General features: G+C 53.7%; 1 protein-coding gene across 1 annotated transcript in view; it reads left to right on the plus strand.

Moving 5' to 3' along the window:
• Positions 1 to 2849: 2849 nt before the first annotated feature.
• Positions 2850 to 5827, plus strand: part of WDR25 (WD repeat domain 25) — a 162460-nt gene continuing 159482 nt past the window's right edge. Inside the window, exon 1 of the mRNA XM_045287959.1 lies at positions 2850 to 2875. The gene's annotated coding sequence lies outside the window, so the exon portion shown is untranslated. The remainder of the gene's footprint in view (positions 2876 to 5827) is intronic.

Below are 5827 nucleotides of genomic sequence, written 5' to 3' on the forward strand. Positions count from 1 at the left end.
CAGACCTGAGAACCCGGCCCACACAGCGTCCCGGCGACCCTGATAAGTGGACTGTGATGCCTGGCATGTGGCCGACATGCCACTTAAGTGGGACCCTCGCCCCTTAGGATGGAGACTGTGAAGGGTCGGCGCTGGCAAAAGTCGGGGATAGTTCGGGTCCACGGGGGGCGAGGGGTCCCTGGAGCCCGTGGGCAGCAGAGTGGAGGCACCGGGAGACCAGGCCACCGGATGCCGCCCGGCCTCGCTACCTCTATCGTTTCCTCACTCACCCGGCCCTACCATGGCTGTCTGCGTCGCTGACCCAGCCGCCGGTCGCTGGCTGCCTGGGAGTCCGTAGAAATGCCGTCCGGACGGAACAACTTCCGGTCCATCCGCGCCACCATTGGCTGTTCTCGCGGGGCCGGGGGTAAGTCCGCATCTGATTGGCTGGCGACCCCAGCGGTGAGGCGGAACGCCGCGCGGCCGGGCGAGCCCGTCGGACGGCTCCCGAGTGGACCGGGCGCTTCCGGTGCGTGTGGTGAGCGGCGGGCCCGGGGTGGGAGTGGGCCGGCCGGCACCGGGACGCGGCCCCAGCGCTCCGCGCGCCTCAGTGTGAGCCTGTCACCCCGCGTTCGTCTTCCCTCATCTTCCATCGCTTCCGATCGGCGCGTGCTCGCGATCATCCTTGCCATCACCCTTGCCTTTCACTCGTGACAGCTTGGCTAACTCCTACCCATCCTTCAAAGCCCATCTCGGGTCGCGCTTTGTGTGCCTCCTTGGCAGGGTCTTTTCAGGATCGTTTCCGTCAGATCCAGCATCAGGGATTGTCCGCCGAATGAGAAACCCGGGTTTCCTTGACCGCCTTTATCCTCAGATGTTAAGCTCCAATACAACCCCGCCCACTAGCTTGCTCCCTCATTTACTGCCATCGAGTCAATTCTGACTCGCAGTGACCCTCTAGGGCGGACCAGAACTACCCAGGGGTTTTTCAAGACAGGAACTGCTTAAGGGACTAGAAAGCCTCCTCTTTCTCCCCGCGGAGCGGCTAGGGCTAGTGGTCTCGAACTGCTGACCATGAGGTTAGCAGCCCAACGCGTAACCACTGCGCTAGCAGGACTCCCACTTGCAATCTGGGAATATTTCTAGAGCTGGCGAGCCAACAGCGAACAAAAACAAAAAAAACTGGCCTGTTTTCACAGCCCATGCGCTTGGATGGTCGGTGCCAACCACCTGTCCCTTCCTCAGCCTCTTTTAGTTCTCTGCCTCCTCCTAGCTGGTGGTATACTTCTTTTCTCTGTCTCACACAACACTTTTATTTTTTCTGCTAGGTTCTAGACTTTCTTGCTTTGGCCACCTGGAACTCAGACAACATTCATGATTAAGGTTTTTGGTTTTTTTTTTTTTTTTTAAGTCAACAGGTTACAATTCAGGATTGGAACTTGAAGAAATATTCCAGAAGCAGTTGTTCAGTCAGGACAGTTTCTTCTCTGGGGGCCCACAGGCAGGCAGGCAGGCCGCTTTCTGGCCCTTAGCCTCTTGGCCCGGCCTCTACACTGTCTGGGTGATGTTACAGAGTTCTTTTAGGGCTGCTGAAAACTGCCCAAAGGGAACGCCCCTCTGCTCTGTTCTTCCTCCTGTTCAATTCATCCCCGTCTGTCCAGGAAAAGCTTTTACTTTCACTTGAGAAACTGAAAAGGCAGCAAACCCTCTCAAGGTTGTGCTGCTCCACTCAGCTCCTAACCCCCATTTTTGCCTGCTTGCCTCGAATCATCTTTGACCCCGCTATCATCCCACTCAGTAGACCCAGTTGGCTGGGACCTTTATCCAAACATCATCTCCTCTCAGGTCTTCTCGGGTGGGCATCCCTATAGAAAAGTGCAGTGCCTGCCCATACCCCTCGTTTCCTCTTTCCCTTCTTACTTGCTGCTTAGTGTTTCTCACCCAAGGAGGAGGACATCCTCTTTCACTGTGTCTGGGCTCTCCCTACACTGCGCCAGAGCTTAAGTTCTAAGCACTAGGTTTGCAGAAAGGGACGGATAACAGAGGAAGCCCATGTCCATTTGCAGGGTCCCTGTAGGGTTTAAGCCTGCACTGGATTCCTTCTGACCATTATCCAGGAATGTGAACAGTCTTGCCCTCAGGCAGAGTGCACTGGTTCTAGCCCGGGGAGGGGTAACCTCCCTTAGGAGCTTGCCTGGGTGTGTTCTCGATGGAGGTGAGGATACAGGGGTTGAGTAGGCTTGAGTCATGTCCTGACTGCCATGGTTGGAGGGCCCTGGCCCAATCTTGTAAGCTCTTGTTCACCGTAATATGTGTCCCCATCATGGTCTCAGGAGCCCTGGTGGCATAGTGCTTAAGCATTGGGCTGCTAACCCCATGGTCAGCAGTTTGAAACCACCAGCCACTCCATGGGAGAAGGATGGGCTTTCTCCTTCCATGAAGAGGTACAGTGTCAGAAATCCATAGGGCTAGTCCTACCGTGTCCTATAGGACTGCTGAGTTGGAGAGAGAGAGAGAGTCACAGTCCTGTTTCATAGACTTGCCTCCAGCTGTGATGTATGTATGCACCTGAGACAGTTTCCTCATTCTTCCCGTACCATCCGTTCCCTGTAAATGCTTGGACACCATTATGACCTCATGCTGATGCTATCCCTCATCCAGATAATCGTCTTTCCTTTGTCCTGTTGAAGACATAATAAATGTTCTTGTTAAATTGTGCTTGAGCTTGGGGTCTCTTTTGTCCCTTCCAGCAGCCCTGGTGGCGTAGTGGTTTCACGTTGGGCTGCAGTTTGAAACCACCAGCCGCTTCTCAGGAGAAACCTGGGACTCTGCTCCTGTCAAGAGTTACAGTCTCGAAAACCCACAGGGGCAGTTCTACCCGTCCTGTAGCGTCGCGGTGAGTGGAACCCGACTGCATGGCAGTGAGTTTTGCTTGCTGTGTACCTTGAGACTCCACTGGCATGTGAGTGTGGTCAGGCAGGGCATTGGTTGCTCCCTGCCGCTTGGTCAGCGTGGATGTGCACTAGCGTTTGGTGGGTGACCGGATGAAATGTCCGTGAAGCAGATGGACTTGGGAGCCCCATGGCTCTTCTTCCTGCTGCCTGGCCTTGCTGGGAGTGGAGTCCAGGAGGCTCTACCCCATCACTCTGATACCTACTGGTCTCTCATTCTGCCCATGGGCCTTGCCAGGGCTGCGGCCACTGTGGATGTCTTGGTGGCTGCTCATCCTAAGAGCTGAGTGGGGCCTGTGGTTCCCTGTGGCGTGGAGTGCTGTACACAGGAGTTGAGACCCAGAGATCTGCTCAGGATGGAATTTAGAGAAGAGAAATGCTGGGATCATTCCCAGCATACAGTCTGGGTTGAACTTGGTTGTGAAGGGCTTGCTCCGGTGGGAGGTTTACTAGGGGCCATGGTGATGTGGTAGCCCACACATTAGGTTGCCCATTGCAAGGTCAGCTGTTTGAAACGGCTTGAAGGCACCAGTCATTGTGAGGAAGAAAGATAAAGCTTTTTACTGCATCGGACACCCACAAGGACAGTTCTGCTGGGTCCCCTAGGGCCTCTAGGAGTCCGAACGGACTTGATAGCACTGAGTTTGATTTTTTGAGCGTAGTGAGCGGCAGTGACCGGCCTGGATTTCGTGCAGGTGGGGTCGGGCTGCTGGTGAGGCAGTTGACTGTGGGGCGTTTGTGGCGGTAGAGCCTTTTAGGCGATAGGCTTTGGGGAATGATTTTTACAAAAGATCTGACCCCGAGACCCCACCCACGTTGAGGGTGGAGGTGCAAGTGGGCGGGAAGTAGGAACTCACCTGGTGTAACTTGTCTGAAGTTGGTCCGACTGCTTGAGTCCCACCTTTTTCAGACATTTTTCAGACGGCTCGACTGTGCCAGGCCCCCTGCTGTGTGCAGGCGTCCTTCCTTGTGTGCTTTAGGATCGCCCAGCAGCGCCCTCTGTGCCCATCGTGCTGGTGAGTTTCCTTACTGCCCCACAGCGCCCTCTGCCGTCTGTGCGTGTCCAGCTCTGGACTGTACTTCAAGCTGAAGGCACTGCATGAGAGCCCTGAACTCCAGACCGAAGTGCCTCTTTTTAGGAACCACTTGGTAGCACTGTGTCTGCTAGTTCAGAATTTCGTAAAGCGTTTTGTTTTTAATGGGGAATTCGCGGCTGTGTGAGTCTGTGTGCACTGGGTGGGTTTGGAATTCTTTCGCCTCCCGTGGGTGCACTGATGCTGCAGGCCCCTTGGCTTGGTGCTGTGACGATGGTCTGTCTCACTGGCTTAGAGGCGTGGTATGGGGGCGCAGTCTAGGGGAGGATGAAGGAGAGGTGACGGCTCCCCCACCTGGCAGACGTGGACCCCTCTCCGGGCAGTGAGTGGGTTCTTCCCATGCCCTGCTTGGGCTGCAGGCTGCCTGCGTAGCACCGAGCTCGGGCCGCTGGCGTAAAGACCGTGCAGTTTACCTTTTCAGTGGCAGCCATACCAGTTGTCCTGGAGTTGATGCCCTCCCACGGTGGCCCCCACGTGTGCACCATACAGAGGCTCCTTCCACTTTAAATTTGGGATTGTGGACAGAGCGGCCCGGCAATTCCCATTCGGTAGTTCATCCACTTTCTGATGCAACTCCTCCGTGTACCAGCACGGATCCCATTCCCGGTTTCCTCTACCCACCCCTTCTTTCCGGACCTCTGAACGTTGTCCATGCGTCAGTGCCCCAAACCCAAAGGGTTGACTCGCCCAACATGGCATTGGGAGTTCAGTCCCAGACCCACAGGGTGACTAAGGGCCATAGTCCTGAGGGCCCCACCAGTCTCTACCCGAACCAGCAAGCCTGCTTTCTTTTATGATTTTTGAGCTCTGTTCCACATTTCTCTCCTACTCTATCCAGAACCTTCTAATGTGGTCCTTTTCAGAGCAGTTGGTCGTGGTAGCTGGGCTCCTATTCTTCTGGCCTCAGGCGTGTGGAGACTGATGTTTGCACAGCCCGTTAGTCCCTGGGCCTCATTGTTGCCAAGTCCTTTCTGATTTTCATCGCTCTTTCTTCGGGGTGGGGGTGGGGGTGGGGTGGGGGGAGAACCAATGGCTGCACCTTAGGTGGCTGCTCATGAGCTTTTGCATCCCTTGTTGCGACTCACCGAGTTAGGATGTAGCACGTTGTCTTTATGAACTATGTTATGCCCGTTGACCTGGGCACCCCTGTTTGTTTGTTTTTAAATACTATTTTCATTGACATATTGTACACATTCCAATATATCCATTCACATGCAATTCAGTTCCATTGGATGGGGTTATATAATCATCAATGCTTTCAGCCCCCCTTTTTCTTCCCCACCTCTCTCCCTGAACTCGGGGAACATACAATTATACCTGTCACTGCCTCTGAGGGGTCATTTATCTTGACATTCACGTACTGAGCGATCTTAAATATGCAAATGAACATATGCAAATCTAACACGTTTAATGAGGTAAACCACATAAAGCCCTTATTAGTAAGGAGAGGAAATCTTTTTTTTTTTTTTAATTATTTTATTAGGGGCTCATACAGCTCATCACAATCCATACATACATCAATTGTGTAAAGCGCATTTGTACATTCATGGCCCTCATCATTCTCAAAACATTTCCTCTCCACTTAAGCCCCCCGTAGTAGGTCCTCATTTTTCCACCCCCTCCCTCATGAGCCCTTGATAATTTATAAATTATTATTTTGTCATATCTTGCCCTGTCCGACGTCTCCCTTCACCCACTTTTCGATTGTCCGTCCCCCAGGGAAGAGGTCACATATAGTTCCTTGTAATCGGTTCCCTCTTTCCAACCCACTCTCCCTCTACCCTCCCAGTATCGCCACTCACA

Source organism: Echinops telfairi, unplaced genomic scaffold, assembly GCF_000313985.2.
Source record: "Echinops telfairi isolate 266 unplaced genomic scaffold, ASM31398v2 ScPeMD7_18;HRSCAF=68, whole genome shotgun sequence".
NCBI classification, from domain to species: Eukaryota; Metazoa; Chordata; class Mammalia; order Afrosoricida; family Tenrecidae; genus Echinops; species Echinops telfairi.